At 36.7% G+C, this 17,223-nt stretch overlaps 1 long non-coding RNA gene across 1 annotated transcript in view; it reads right to left on the reverse strand.

Moving 5' to 3' along the window:
* Positions 1 to 3,169: 3,169 nt before the first annotated feature.
* Positions 3,170 to 17,223, reverse strand: part of LOC126058313 (uncharacterized) — a 79,470-nt gene continuing 65,416 nt past the window's right edge. The window contains exons 2-3 of the long non-coding RNA XR_007513181.1: positions 15,659 to 15,743; positions 3,170 to 5,110 (exon numbers count right to left, since the gene is read on the reverse strand). This is a non-coding gene — a long non-coding RNA (uncharacterized LOC126058313). The remainder of the gene's footprint in view (positions 5,111 to 15,658; positions 15,744 to 17,223) is intronic.

Raw genomic sequence — 17,223 nt, forward strand, 5'->3', positions numbered from 1 at the left:
TGTCTCTTGGTCTATGTACAGGTTCCTCATGTGCACAATTAAGTGTTCTGGAATTCCCATTCTTCACAAAGTTATGCATAATTTTTTATGATCCACACAGTCAAATTCCTTTGCTTAGTCACTTTTTTTTTTTTTTAAGTATCTTTCTGGTATTCTGTTTTCAGCCAGGATCCATCTGACATCAGTAATGATATCTTTTGTTTCACATCCTCTTCTGAATCTGACTTGAATTTCTTGCAGTCCCCTATCACTGTACTGCTGCAGCTGCTTTTGAATGATCTTCAGCAAAATTTTACTTGCATGTGATATTAATGATATTGTTTGATAATTTCTGTACTATGCTGGATCGTCTTTCTTTGAAATGGGCACGAATATGGATCTCTTCCAGTTTCTTGGCCAGGTACCTCTCTTCCAAATTTCTTGACATAGATGAGTGAGCACCTCCAGGGCTGCATCCATTCATTGAAACATTTCAATTGGCATTCCGTCAATTCCTGGAGCCTCATTTTTCACAAATGCCTTCAGTGCAGCTTAGACTTCTTCCTTCGACACAAGCAGTTCTTGATCATATGCTGCCTCCTCAAATGATTGACTGCCAATCAATTCTTTTTGGTACAGTGACTCTGTGTATTCCTTCCATCTTCTTTTGATGCTTCTTGGGTCATTCAATATTTTGCCCACAGAGCCCTTTAAAATTGCAACACGAGGCTTGAACTTTTTCTTCAGTTCTTTCAGGTTGAGAAATGTGTTCTTCCTTTTTGGTTTTCTATTTCCAGGACTTTGCACATTTCAATTATAATACTTTACTTTGTCTTCTTGAGGTACCCTTTGAAATCTTCTGTTCAGCTCTTTTATTTCATCATTTCTTCCTTTCACTTTAGCTACTCTACTTTTATGACTACTCTTTAGATTTGATGTGTATTATTCAAGAAGATAGTTAAAAGTTAAATTTAAAAATCATAAGTATTCATTGCAATTGCCATCAAATCTTACTTTGTATAAAATATTTGGTATTTTCTACAAGTAAATAACAAAACTAAAGTTACATTATGTCTCCCAGACCAATTGCTTTTCAGCAGCAATATATAAAATATATTGCTAGTATATAATATACATATATTATAAATAATTTATTTTTGTATATGTGTATGAATGTACATGAATATATGTGTATACAATGTACATTATAAATTTCATTAAGTACATAGGAAAGTTTATTTCATGATGATTAACAAAAGTATGTAGTTATTCCTAATATTAACGCAATACTTTTTTTTATATCATTTTCAAAATTAGAACAGGACTTGATACGTGAACACACACACATATTCATATGAAATGAAGGAATACCATGTCTTTTTATGCTATTTGCCTTATCAGTAACTAATAATCTTATATATTATGTTTTATTATTAAAAATTAAGTAATGAGAAACAACATATTGATTTTTCCCTTTTGAGTTATAAAAATGGATAGTAGGTTATATTAGATCCAAAAATTTTAACCCTTATTGCTTTTAAAAATTTCTCTTTCAGAAAATGCTCTACATTCTACTTTGCTGAGTAGCACCTGGGGTCTTAAAAGCCTGTGAGTGGCCATCTAAGATACTCCACTGGTCTCAACCTTCAGGATCGAGGGAGAATGAAGGAAACTAAAGATACAAGGGAAAGATTAGTCCACATCTACCATGTCCTCCATCAGATTGAGTCCAGTACAACTAGATGGTGCCCAGCTACCACCACTGACTGCTCTGACAGGGATCACAACAGAGGCTCCCATACAGAGCTGGAAAAACATGTAGAACAAAATTCTAACTCACAAAAAAAGACCAGACTTAGTGGCCTGACAGAGACTGGAGAAATTCTGAGAGTATGGGGCCCAGACACCCTTTTAGCTCAGTAATGGTTTCACTCCCAAAGTTCACCCTTCAGTCAAAGATTAGTCAGGCCCATAAAACAAAATGAGACTAAAGAGGCACAAAAGCCAGGGGGACAGGAAAGCTGGTAATAAGGAACCCAAGGTAGAGAAGGGAGAGTGTTGACATGTCATGGGTTTGTCAATCAATGTCATAAAACAATATGTATCCTAACTGTTAAATGAGAAATTAGTTTGTTCTGTAAAAAAAAATAAATTTTTTTTTGTTCTGTAAAGTACAACAAAAAGATAAAAAAAATAAAAATAAATAAATAAAATTTCTCTTTCAAAAACCTTGCCATAATTTATTTCTCAGTGTTTTTATAATATTTTTGAAATATGTATAAAAATGCCTATTGGTGACTGTCTTAGTTATCTAGTGCTGGTATAACAAAAAAACCACAAGTGAGTCACTTTTTGAAACAGAAATTTATTTTCTCACAATTAAGAAGGCTAGGAGTCTGAATTCAGGCTCTAGGTGAAGACTCTTTTCCCTCTTGGAAGGGGTGGGGGCCCTTGTCTCTTTTCAGCTTCTATTACTGGGTTCCTTGGTGATCATGTGGCTTGTATTGTCCCCCTTCCATTTGTGCTTGCTTCCTTGCTTAACCTGCTCTTTCATATTTCAAGAGAGGTTGACTTTTGGCACACTGCCTCATTAACATAACAAAGAAAGCCCATTTCCAAATGGGATTATAGACGGAAGTATTAAAAAAAAAAAAAAAAACTGCCATCGAGTTGATTCAGACTCATAGCAACTTTATAGTGGCTAGGATTTAAAACACATATTTTTGGAGGACCTAATTCAATCCAAACAGTAGTGGTAAATGAAATCTGACTTTTACATCAGAAAGTAATTTTGGTTTGCTTGCTTAGATTATGAGTCAGATATTTTCTATAAATTGAACGGGCCACATCTATATCGCTGAGATTTTAATAAAAATATATTTAAAGCATGGGGCAAGTTGAAAGTAAATATTAAATTGACAAAGATGTATAAAAAATACCATTTTTTTTATCTCCACTGAGTACGTTGAGTAACCCACTCACTGCTCTCCAGTCGACTCCAACTCATAGTGAACCTATAAGACAGAGTAGAACTCTGCCCCGTAGAGCTTCTGAGGAGCACCTGGTGGATTTGAACTGCTGACCTCTTGGTTAGCAGCCATAGCACTTAACCACTATGCCACCAGGGTTTCCGTACATTGGGTAGATATAAGTAAAACATAACAAATCAGTATTGATGTAATAAGTCTGGATAATTTATTTTCCTTACAGTTCCAAAATTAAGAGATAAAATTATTTGGCAATCAAATGGTCTCCAATTCTTTACTTTTACTAAAGTGAAAAGCACCTAATTGAACTATCAGATGATAGATCATGAAATGTAAATTTGTTTTATGAAATGACAGGAATAGGTTAACACATAGGGACAAAAGATTATTAATGGTTACCAGGATGAGGGAGATGGAATCCTGCTCTAGGTAGTAGTAAATTTTTGTTGATGGTCATGGGAAAAGTGCCACTGAATGTAGATGAAAATTGCATAGCCCGTCTAACATAAGTGATATTACTAAACTGTACCTAAGAATAAGAAAGGGGTGGCAAATATTATAGTAAATATGATTTTGGAACAACAACAACCACTCCACCCCGCTGCCAAAAAAAAAGTGTTATAGCTGCTGATACTACTTAAAACCAAACACCTCATGGGACTAGTTTTTTTTTTTTTTTTCTCTTTGATCTAGGGTCTTGATCATGTGGGACGATTCAGTCAATTAGCATAATACTGTTTTTAAAGGTTCTATTTTCCACCCAGTTTTGTGAGTAATGTCTGGGGTTTTAAAAGCTTGCAAGTGCCCAATCAAGATGCTACAACTGGTCATTATTCTCCTGGAGCAACAGAAGAAGGAAACCCAAGAAACAGGGAAGCAAATGGACTACGGGAACAATAGTCTCCATGACCCACTACTTCCTCTAACTTGAGACCAGAAGGTACCCAGCTACCATTATTGGATGTTTCAAGTGGGGAGACAATAGATGGGTCCTGATAGAAAGGGAAAAAATGGGGAACAGAACTTCAAGTTCCCAAAGAATCCAGACCTATTGGACCCACTGAGTCCAGAGAAACTCCAGAGACTATTGCCCTGGAATACTCTTCAAATCTTGAAAAACTATCCCCTGAAATCCTCTTTAAACACAACAAAACAAAAGTTTAACTCAAAAAGTAAAGAATGTCATCCTTAAATATTGTGTTTTTTAAAAAATTATCTTTAGGAGATCAAAAGTACAATAGTAACTCTAAAGCATAGACGAGAAATTTAGGGGGTGGTAAGTCTGAACTATGCACCTCTGGTGGCACAGTGAATAAGCCCTTGGCTGCTAACTGAAAGGCCTGTGATTCAAACCCACCAGCTGCTTCGTGGGAGAAAGTGTGGCTTCCATAAAGATTTACAGCATTGGAAACTCTATGGGGCAATTGTATTCTGTCCTGTAGGGTTGCTATGAGTTGGAATTGACTTGATGGCAAAGGGTTTTGTTTGGTTTGAGTCTAAATTAATGTCCATGTCAATTATGCTACAAAATTTTATCCTAATATAATATAAAATAGAACAATTTAAAATTCCCAATTGCTAAAGAACTTGTTTATGAACCTTAAAAGTGGAGAATAGGGAGAGTGATGTCATGGAAGATTGTGGAGAAGGAAACTCAAAGAATCAGTCCCTCCACCAAATCAATAATTATGTTGATTGGGACAGCCTGAATCAATTATTTTGGAACTCTGAGATCTTGTTGAACATATGCAGCATTCAGAGGAGAGGTTGATGGAAAGGCAGGAAAATGTCAGTACATTTCAGTGAATTTGGGCATTTTGCATGGCACCTACCATCCCTTATCCTCCATATCTGCAGCAGGTAGCCATAGGGAAAACAAGCATGCTCCTGGTGAAGCTTGATGGTGCCAATATGGGTAATAAGAAATTAGACTTCTAAGAACTGAGGTTGTGTCTTTTGATTGCTGATCTCTGCTTTTGATTTGGGAGAGGCCAGCACAAAGGAAAGGTATCATTCAAACCCCAAGGGCTGAAGCAATTTCCCAGACAGCAGTTGTTGAGAGGATATAAATTGTTGAGAGGATTTTTTTCTGTTCCTTTTGGGAGCCAGACATTTAAGGAAATCTTCGTCAGGACACTGGGTGACTGCAAGCATAACAAAATAGAACTTCAGTGACCACACACAACAAGGAATACACACTTTGCAAAAATAGTTTTTGAAAAGTCACCAATAGGTGGCTCCAGCCCTCAAGGAAAAAAGCAGGAGTAGGAGAATTAAATTTCCAGCATTAACACAACGTAATAATCAGAATGTCATTTTGTTTTTAATAATCAGAATGTCCAGTCTCAACAACAACCAAAATAATAATAATAAATCATACAAATAAACAGAAAAATATGACCCATTCACAGGGGAAAAAAAAAAAGAATTTGATAAAAATCATCCCTGAGGAAGCTCAGACATCGGAATTATTAGTCAAAGACACTAAACGGACTGTCTTGAGTATGTTCAATGAGCTAAAGGAAATTATGAAGAAAAATCATAATGGAATTAATGTCTGAAAAAAACATGAGACTACGAATAGTTAGAAATTATATAAAGGAACTAAACAAAAATTCTGGATCTGAAAAGTAAATAAGAAGTTAAAAAAAAAAAACCTCACTAGAGGGGTTCAAGAGCGGATCTGAGCAGCCAGGAGAAAGAATAAAGTGAACTTGAAGATAATAGAAATTATCCAGTCTGAGAAACACAAAGAAAAAAGAGTGAAGAAAAGTGAATAGAGCCTGAGGGAACTGTGGAATGCCATTAAGCAAACCAACATGTTTATTATAAGAGCTCCTGAAGAAGAGTAGAGAGAGAAAGGGGTAGAAAAATCTTTGAGGAAATAATGGCCAAAAAATTACCAATCTGATGAAAGACATGAATATCCACATCCAAGAAGCTCACTGAATTCCAAACAGGATAAACACAGAGATCCACACCAACACACATTAAAATCATTTTGTAAAAACCCACAGAAAAAGAGAAATTCAAAAGCAGCAAGAGAGATGTGGCAGACCACATACAAGGGATTTAGAATAAGTTTAACAGTTTATTTATCCTTAGATATCAAAAGGCCAAAAAGACAGAGAAATGACATATGTAAAGTACTGGAAGAAAAAAAAAAAAAGCAACTGTGAACAAGAATTCTATAGCAGAAAAACTATCTTTCAAGACTAAAGAAGAAATTGGGACATTTTCAGGTAAACAAAAGTTGAGGGAATTCACTAACAGTAGATCCATCTTACAAAAAATGCTAAAAGGAGTTCTTCAGGCTGAAATGAAAGGACATTCACTAGTAACTCAAAGCCATAAGAAAAAATAAACACTAGTAAAGGTAACTTCATAGGTAAATGTAAAAGCCATTGTTATTGTACTTTTGGTTGCTTTTTAAATATTTCTTTTTCTTATATTATTTAAAAGATAAGTACATAAAACAATAATTATAAGTCTATATTAATGGGTTTGTAATATAAAATGATGTAATCTGTGACAATAACACTATAAAGGTGGAAGGAATGGAGATGTACAGAAGCAGAGAGTTTGTATAATACTGAAATTAAATTCGGTTTATTCAACCTAAGTTGTTATAAATATAAGATGTTAACTGTAATTTCCAAGGTAAACACTAAGAATAGGACCAAAAAATATACAGAAAAAGAAAAAAGAGAAGCAAATGGTATTTTGAAACCCTCATATATTGCTGGTGGGAATGTAAAATGGTGCAGCCACTTTGGAACATAGTTTTGCAGTTCCTCAAAAAGGCAAAATAGAGTTATTTATACACTAGTACTTCCACTCTGAGGTACATAAACTTGAAAATAGATGTCGACATGAAAACCTATACATGAGAGTTCATAACAGCATTATTTATAATAGCCAAAATGTTTAAACAACTAAATGTCCATCATTTGATAAATGGATAAACAAATGGGTATATTCAATGCGATATTATTCATTCATAAAAAGGAATAAAACAGTGGTACATAAAACAGCACTAATGAACTGAAAACATTATACTAAGTGGAAGAAGCCAGATATAAAATGCACATATCATCTTAGTCCATTTATATGGACTAAGTCCATTTAAATCCATAGAGACAAAAAGGAAATCAGTGGTTTCTAAGAGCTGGGAAGTGAGGGGGACGGGGGTTAACTTCTAATGGGTACAGAGTTTCTTTTTCCAGTGATAAAAATATTTAAATTAGAGGCAGAGCAAAGACGGCAGAATAGACAAACGTTTCCAGCAAGCCCTCTTACAACAAAGACCCAAAAAGAGAAGTGAAATGACTATATGACAAGCTAGGAGCCCTGAACATCAAAAGCAAGCTTAGAAAATGAACTGAGGGGCAGGGGAAGAAAGAGACGGTCCAGAAATGGAGAGAAGTTACTGGATGTGAATTGCGGGGAGCCCTCAGGTACCATTCCCGGGAGCGACTGCAGAGGGCTAGTAAGAGCATTCGACCATACCTTCCTTAGGGAGAAGGAGCCAGCCACACAGCCTACTCACACCTCTGGAACCAGCAAAAGCTAAGTACTTCTGTATATTTTAATGCGTTGCCCCCTGCCCCCACAAGCTGGCTTCAGCGGCTGATTTCCCTGGGACTGAGATACGCCCTGTTGAGCACCTAGAGTCATCCTCCTGGCCTTGGAGAAGAAGTGAATTTGCAATTAGGGGAAAAGATAATTTGCCAACTCCACTAACCAGTAGATCTCAAGACAGAAGTGGCTCCTGTTCAAGCATAAATGGTCCCTGGAATTTGAGTAACTTTTCCCTCTGCATGGACCTGTGCGGGCCTATTTTAGGAGACTAGGTCCTTGCTGGCAGACTCCAACCATTTCAGCTGTGCGGCGGAGAGGTGGGTGTTTCATATTTGACATTGCTCTGCCTATTAAACAGCGTCCTCACCTACCCACATCAGGGGCCTAAGGACTGCTGGCACCACTCAGGTCACCCAGGCACCCGTGACAGGGGTCCAAGGATAACTGCTACCTACCAGTCCTTAAAACCAAAAACATTGGGTGACCATGGTCTGTATGCAGAACCCACCCACCTGTAGGCTCAAGGAACAAGAAATGCTTTGCTCGGAGACATGTAGGGATGATTCTCAGCCCCCTGCCTTGTTCACAGAGTGACTCCCTGCTGCAAGCAGATACTGGTACCTACACAAATCACCCTTGACCCTCTAAGATTGCAGGACAAAGACTATACCACACACTTGATGATTAGCTACCTGGACACCAGAGCTGAATTCATACAAGAAAAGTGAGTGGATTCCTAGACTAATATACCTGATAACAGCTCTAGCCATCTGGGGACAAGATGTCAGAGCTCCAAAGGCAAAAATAATCAAGCTAGCTCACTCAAGCAACCCATTTGGGCATCGCAGAACAAAACAAAGCAAGAAGCTATAACACAGTAAGCAGACATAAAATAAACTAATACAATAACTTGCAGATGGCTCAGAGACAACAGCCAATATCAAGTCACATAAAGAAACAGACCATGATTGCCTCAACAAGCTCTCAAAACAAAGAATCAAGGGATCTCCTAGATGGAAGTACCTTCCTGGAATACCAGAGATAGAATACAAAAGATTACTATAAAGAACCCTTCAAGACATCGGGAAGCTAATCAGGCAATACGCACAACAAGCCAAGGAACACACAGATAAAGCAATTGAAGAAATTAAAAAGATTATTCCAGAACATAATGAAAAATTTAATAAGCTGGAAAAATCCATAGACAGACAGCAATCAGAAATTCAGAAGATTAATAATAAAATTTCAGAAGTAGACAACTCAGTAGAAAGTCAGAGCAGCAGAATTGAACAAGTGGAATGCAGAATTTCTCAACTCCAAGACAAAGCACATGGCACTAATATATTTGAAGAAAAACCAGAGAAAAGAATTTTAAAAATTGAAGAAAACTTAAGAATCATGTGGGACTCTATCAAGAGAAATAACCTACAAGTGAGTGGAGTACTAGAACAGGGAGGGATAACAGAAAATACAGAGAGAATTGTTGAAGACTTGTTTGCAGAAAACTTCCCTGATACCGTAAAAGACGAGAAGATATATATCGAAAATGCTCATCGAACTCAACATAAGGTAGATTTTAAAAGACAGTCACCAAGACATATTATAATCAAACTTGCCAAAACCAAAGATAAAGAGAGAATTTTAAGAGCAGCTAGGGATAAATGAAAAGTCAATTACAAAGGACAGTCAATAAGAATAAGTTTGGATTACTCAGCAGAAACCAAGCAGGCAAGAAGGCAATGGGATGACTTGTATAAAAAATTGACAGAAAAAAAATTGACAGCCAAGAATCTTATATCCAGCAAAAAATGTCTCTCAAATATGAAGGTGAAATTAGGACATTTCCAGATAAACAGAAGTTTAGGGAATTTAAAAATACCAAACCAAAACTGCAAGAAATACTAAAGGGAGCTCTTTGGTTAGAAAATCAATAACATCAGGTATCAACCCAAGACTAGAACACTGAGCAGAGCAATCAGCAGTTACCCCAGACAGAGATATCATAAAAATAAATCAAGATTAAAAAACGCTCAAAACAGGGTAACAGTGATGTAATTATGTAAAAGAAAACAACATTAAAATAATAAAGACGGACTAAGAAATGTCATAGATCTTCCATATGGATAGGAAGGCAAGGTGACACAAAGAAATAAAAGTTAGGTTTAAACTTAGAAAAATAGGGGTAAATAACAAGGTAACCACAAAGGAGACAAACTATCCTACATACCAAAATGAACCACAAGAAAAAAATACTCAGCAGAAACAAAATCAACAACAATGAATATGAGGAAAGGACAATATATAATCTACTCAGCACATAAAATTAAGTGGGAAAAAGAAACTGTCAACAACACACAAAAAAAGGCATCAAAATGATAGCATTAAAATTACACCTATCCATAATTACAATGAATGTAAGTGGACTAAATGCACCAATAAAGAGACAGGGAATGGGAGAACGGATTTAAAAACATGTTCCGTCTATATGCTGCCTACAAGAGACACACCTCAGACTTAGAGACAAAAACAAACTAAAACTAAAAGGATAGAAAAAAATATGTCAAGCAGACAGCAATCAAATAAGAGCAGGAGTGGCAATATTAATTTCTGACAAAATAGACTTTAAAGTTAAATCCATTGTAAAGGATAAGGAAGGACACTATATAATGATTAAAGGGACAACATACCAAAAAGATATAACCATACTAAATATTTATGCACCCAATGACAGGGCTGCAAGGTACACAAAACAAACTCTATCAGCATTGAAAAGTGAGAGACAGCTCCACAATAATAGAAGGAGATTTCAACACACTACTTTTGGTGAAGGACAGGGCATTCAGAAAGAAACTCAATAAAGACACGGAAAGTCTAAATGACCTCATAGACATATACAGAACACACCACTCAACAGCTGTCAAGTGTACTTTCTTTTCTAGTGCACATGGAACATTCTCTAGAATAGACCACATATTAGGTCATAAAACAAGTCTTAGCAGAATCCAAAATAATGAAATATTACAAAGCTTTGTCTCTGACCATAAGGCCATAAAAGTGGAAATCATTAAGAGAAAAAGCAGGGAAAAGAAATCAAACACTTGGAAAGTGAACAATACCCTGCTCAAAAAAGACTGGATTATAGAAGACATTAAGGATGGAATAAAGAAATTCATGGAATCCAAGGAGAATGAAAACACTTCCTATCAGAGCCTTTGGGACACAGTGAAAGTAGTGCTCAGAGGTCAATTTATATCAGTAAATGCACACATACAGAAAGAAGAAAGGGCCAAAATCAAAGAAACCCACAGACACCAGAAGAAAAAAAATAACAAAAATTACAGCTGAACTAAATGAAACAGAAAAAATTTAAAAAATGAATGAATTAAAAAGATCAAAAGCTGGTTCTTTGAAAAACTCAACAAAATTGATAAACCATTGGCCAAAATGACACAAGAAAAACAGGAGAGTAAGCAAATAACCCAAATAAGAAATTACAACACACCCAACTGAAATTAAAAGAATCATATCAGATTACTATGAAAAATTGCACTCTAACAAATTAGAAAACCTGGAAGAAATGGATTAATTCCTAAAAACACTCTACCTACCTAAACTAACAAAAACAGAGGTAGAACAACTAAATAGACCCATGACAAGAGATTGAAAACGTAATCAAAAAACTCCCAACAAAAAAAAACCCTGGCCCGGATGGCTTCATTGCAGAGCTCTACCAAACATTCAGAGAAGAATTAACACCACTACTACTGAAGGTATTTCAGAGCATAGAAAAGAACGGAATACTCCCAAACTCATTCTATGAAGCCAGCATATCCCTGATACCAAAACCAGGTAAAGACACCACAAGAAAAGAAACTTACAGGCCTATATCCCTCATAAACTTAGATGCAAAAATCCTCAACAAAATTCGAGCCATTAGAATTCAACAACATATCAAAAAAGTAATTCACCATGACCAAGTGGGATTCATACCAGGTATGCAGGGATGGTTCAGCATTAGAAAAACAATTAATGTAAACCGCGACATAAATAAAACAAAAGATGAGAATCACACGATTTTATCAACTGATGCAGAAAAGGCATTTGACAAAGTTCAACACTCATTCATGATAAAAACTCTCAGCAAAACAGAAATAGAAGGAAAATTCCTCAAAATAATAAAGGGCATTTATAGAAAGCCAATAGCCAACATCATCCTAAATGGAGAGAGCCTGAAAACATTCCCCTTGAGATCAGGAACCAGACAAGGATGGCCTTTATCACCAGTCTTATTCAACATTGTGCTGGAAGTCCTAGCCAGAGCAATTCCGCTAGGTAAAGAAATAAAGGGCATCCAGATTGGCAACGAAGAAGTAAAAGTATCTCTATTTGCCGATGACACGTTCTTATACACAGAAAACCCTAAGGAATCCTCAAGAAAACTACTGAAACTAATAGAAGAGTTCAGCAGAGTATCAGGATACAAGATAAACATACAAAAATCAGTTGGATTCCTCTACACCAACAAAGAGAACATTGAAAAGGAAATCACCAAATCAATACCATTTACAGTAGCCCCCAAGAAGATAAAATACTTAGGAATAAATCTTACCAGAGATGTAAAAGAAAACTACAGTACACTTCTGCAAGAAACCAAAAGAGACTTACATAAGTGGAAGAACATACCTTGCTCGTGGATAGGAAGACTTAACATTATAAAAATATCTATTCTACTAAAAGCGATCTGTAGATTTAATGCAATTCTGATCCAAATTCCAATGACATTTTTTAATGAGGTGGAGAACCATATCACCAACTTCATGTGGAAGGGAAAGTGGCCCCAGATAAGTAAAGCATTACTGAAAAAGAAGAACTAAGTGGGAGGCCTTACTCTATCTGATTTTAGAACCTATTATACAGTCACAGTAGTCAAAACAGCCTGGTACTGGTACAACAAGAGATACATAGACCAATGGAACAGAATTGAAAATCAAGAAATAAATCTATCCACATATGAGCAGTTGATATTTGACAAAGGCCCCAAAGCAGTTAAATGGGGGAAAGACAGTCTTTTTAACAAATGGTGCTGGCATAACTGGACATCCATCTGCAAAAAAATGAAACAAGACCCATACCTCACTCCATGCACAAAAATGAGCTCAAAGTGGATCAAAGACCTAAATATAAAATCTAAAACGATAAAGATCATGGAAGAAAACTTACAGACAACGTTAGGAGCCCTAATACATGGCATAAACAGTATACAAACATTACTAACAATGTGGAAGAAAAACTAGATAACTGGGAGCTCCTAAAAATCAAACACCTACGTGCATCCAAAGACTTCACCAAAAGAGTAAAAAGATTATGTACAGACTGGGAAAGAGTTTTCCCAGCACCTGAACTCTAAAGTCTACATGATACTGCAAAAACTCAACTGCAAAAAGACAAATAACCCAATCAAAAATGGGCAAAAGATATGAATAGACAGTTCACTAAAGAAGACATTCAGGTAGCTAACAGATAACATGAGGAAATGCGCACGATCATTAGCCATTTAAGAAATGCAAATCAAAACTACAATGAGATTCCATCTCACTGCAACAAGGATGGCACTAACCCAAAAAACACAAAATAATAAATGTTGGAGAGGCTGTGGAGAGATTGGAACACTCATACACTGCTGGTGGGAATGTCACTTTGGAGATCGATTTGGCACTTTCTTAAAAAGCTAGAAATAGAACCACCATAGGATCCAGCAATCCCACTCCTTGGAATATATCCTAGAGAAATAAGAGCCTTTACACCGATGTTCATTGCAGCACAGTTTACAATAGCAAAAAGATGGAAGCAACCAAGATGCCCACCAACAGATGAATGGAATCACGGTATATTCACACAATGGAACACTACACATCGATGAAGTACAGTGATGAATCTGTGAAACATTTCATAACATGGAGGAATCTGGAAGGCATTAGCTGAGTGAAATTAGTCAGTTGCAAAAGGACAAATATTGTATAAGAGCACTATTATAAGAACTCAAGAAATAGTTTAAACAAAGAAGAAAATATTCTTTGATGGTTACGAAAGGGGGTAGGGAGGGAGGATGGGAGAGGAGTATTTACTAATTAGATAATAAATAAGAACTACTTTAGGTGATGGGAATGACAACACACAATACAGGCGAGGTCAGCACAACTGGACTAAACCAAAGCCAAAGAAGTTTACTGAATAAACTGAACGCTTTGAAGGTCAGCATAGCAGGGCTGGGCGTTTGGGGACCATGGTTTCAGGGGACATCCAAGTCAATTGGCACAATAAAAGCTATTAAGAAAATTTTCTGCATCCCACTCTGGAGAGTGGCGTTTGGGGTCTTAAACGCTAGCAAGAGGCCATCTAAGATGCATCAATTGGTATCAACCACATGGATCAAAGGAGAATGAAGAACACCAAGGACACAAGGTAATTACAAGCCCAAGAGACAGAAAGGGCCACATAAACCAGAGACTACATCAGCCTGAGATGAGAAGAACTAGATGGTGCCCAGCTACAACTGATGACTGCCCTGACAGGGAATGCAACACAGAACCCCTGAGGAAGCAGGAGAGCAGTGGGATGTAGACCTCAAATTCTTGTAAAAAGACCAGACTTAATGGTCTGACTGAGACTAGAAGGACCCCGGTGGTCATGGCCCCCAGACCTTCTATTGGCCCAGGACAGGAACCATTCCCAAAGCCAACTCTTCAGACAGGGATTGGACAGGACAATAAGGTGGAGAGGGATGCTGGTGAGGAGTGAGCTTCTTGGATCAGGTGGACACTTGAGACTATGTTGGCATCTCCTGCCTGGAGGGGAGGTGAGAGGATAGAGGGGTTTAGAAGTTGGTGAAATTGACATGAAAAGAGAGTGGAGGGAGGGAGCAGTCTGTCTCATTAGGGGGAGAGCAATTGGGAGTATGTAGCAAGGCGTATATAAGTTTTTGTGTGAGAGACTGACTTGATTTGTAAACTTTTACTTAAAGCACAATAAAATAGAATATTCTAAGATTAAATTGTGGTGATGGTTATACAACTTTGTGAATATACTAAAAACCGTGAATGGCAACTTAAAATTGGTTAATTTTATGGTATGTGAATTAAATCAATTAGAAAAAAAGCAAAAAAAAAAAACAAACAAACTTCTGAGCCCTCTTTGCAACTCAGTGTTTTCACAGATCTAAATTTTTGAATAACCAGAAGTGATGTATACAAATTCAGAACATTGGAGTTCAAGTATGGAGCCCTCCTTTTCTCCATGGCTGGAATTGGAACATGGTAGTGGAAAGCCGTCTTAGACCAAGATTAGCGTAATACCCAATTAATTTCAGAATTGAAAATAAAAGGAACCTGAGCCCTGGTATGAAGAAGATACTACACTACCATGAACTGTCTATGCTGGACTCTTAATTAGAATAAGAAATAAACTTTCATTTTCTGGAATCTCTGTTAAAGCAATGATTCCTATATCCTAAAACAATTGTCATTATTTCAATCAATCTTAATTTTAATTTTTTCTATGAGTTTCCTCTCTCCCTTTGCATTGGTCTCTAACCTCAAAAGGTGTTAGGAATGGGCTCAAACTTTTCCACCATTGCAAGTAGGAAAGAATAAAAGTTTACTTAAATGTGCTGCAGGCAAAAATTATGGCTTGTGTTCATTCTTCCACTGACTACTGTAGCTTCAGTCCTTGCCCAGTTTAAAGCCTGTTCTGGCTCTATTGTTGTAGCACTGAACAGTCTACAAGAGTTCAGTTAGACACACTCTGCAATGCTCCCTGAAGTTAAAGATAACACATTCCTTCCAACTATTTCCAATTAGCAATCCACCGCAAAGCCTCCATGGGAGGACTTACTGTCCTGTTGAGTACCCTTTTGGAAAGCTGGTTATTTGATCCCTGCCCCACGTACTTTTATGGTCTTTCCTAAAGCCAGAGAAAACCAAAAATCCAAATATCATGTAAAACTGGAAGATATTCATATTCCTTATGATTACCTATGATACTTTGCTATATATCTACTCTGTTATTTTTAACAGTTAGCAATTTCACATGTACTTATCAATTCTGCCACTCACCATGAAAAAAATGGGAAGTGGAAATAGCCCCATCTTCATTAGGAATTATCTTGAGGATCCTTTTCTTGAGAAAACATACTGAACACTGCACACAAACATAAAGAAGAAAAGCATAAATGCTTTTTACTAATGTCTTGGGAATGAGAAGATGCATTTGCCCCACCTAAACACTTCATATGGCCCCCATCTAGTCATGCTTTACCAACAAGAAGGTGATAAAGGTAAAAAGAGCAAATTTGTAGAGAAAAAAATTGAAATATTTTAAAAGCTAAACTATAAACAGATTTGTATCCTTCTTACATTAAAAAAATATATACATATTTTCCCAAGTTACCACTGTCAAATTTCTGTTAGTTATATGTATTTAGTTTCTCTTGGTACCTCTTATTTCAATGGTGTAAGGAAACAAAGATATGCTTTCTCCCTTCATTTTCTTTGTTTCAATTTATCCTCAGTGTTTATTTGAGTGTTCTCTGTGCAATAATGAATAAAAATAATAAATAAGAAAGCTGGATTATATGTGCTCAAAAATTTATTCATAGATGTTCCAAACTGTGGCAAACAATTTTCTACAGATTAGCTCTCTGGGGAACATATATAACCTCCCACATTGCTAAAGAATGGGTACTTAGAGAAATTCATGCTCAGTTTCACCTGTCAGCTATAACAGCAAGTGAGGCTCTTAAAGCCATTGTCAAAGTAAGAAGTTAAGAAATAAATCCCAAGACACTCTAGGAAATAAAGTATACTTTCTTCAGGCTCCATGTACTTTGAAAGAAAGAAATATTAGTAAAGGAAGTAAATCTTAAATTGAGACCTAAAATAAAGGTAAGAATTTTGAAGGCAGAGAAGGGAAGGGAGGAGAAGAAGGCAGGTCTGGAATATGACCAAAGTTAAGGGGCACGTAGAAGAAACTAACATATTTGGTTAACAAAGCACCCAAGGATAAACTATCGGGTAGTTTACAGCATTTATTTTTGCATGCCCCAAATCTTGGTTTCAATTGCAGTGTGTATTCTCACTCAAAATGTATTTTCCCAGTCAGCTCTCTTTCTACTACCCTAGTGATGTATCTAAGTGCATATTCCACATTTGTAACTACAGATCTCAAGGAAACTCGAAAGGGCAGTCATGGCCTGATAAGTAGACCGAAGGATTCTGCATCAACACTAATATCCTTTACCTGCTTCCTTCCCCAGTCTCTCTCCCCTAAACGTGCTTCGTATTTTCATTTATTTGGTTTAAGCCCTGATTAGCTGTTTTCTCATTGCAATGACAGCCACCTACCTGGTCTTCTTAACTCCCAATCAAAAAACAAACAAAACGGTTGCTGTTGAGTAGATTCCAACTCACGGCAACCCCATTTGTGTCAGAGTAGGACTGTGCTCCATAGGATTTTCAATGGCTGATTTTTCAGAAGTAGATCATCAGGCCTTTCTTCCAAGGTACCACTGGGTGGACTCGAACTTCCAACTTCTTTTTAGCACATTAACCATTGGCACCACCCAGGGACTTGACTTCCAACATATTTCCCCTAATCCAGTGAGTCTTGACTTTTATTGGAA

Source organism: Elephas maximus, chromosome 14 (assembly GCF_024166365.1).
Source record: "Elephas maximus indicus isolate mEleMax1 chromosome 14, mEleMax1 primary haplotype, whole genome shotgun sequence".
Classification (NCBI taxonomy): domain Eukaryota; kingdom Metazoa; phylum Chordata; class Mammalia; order Proboscidea; family Elephantidae; genus Elephas; species Elephas maximus.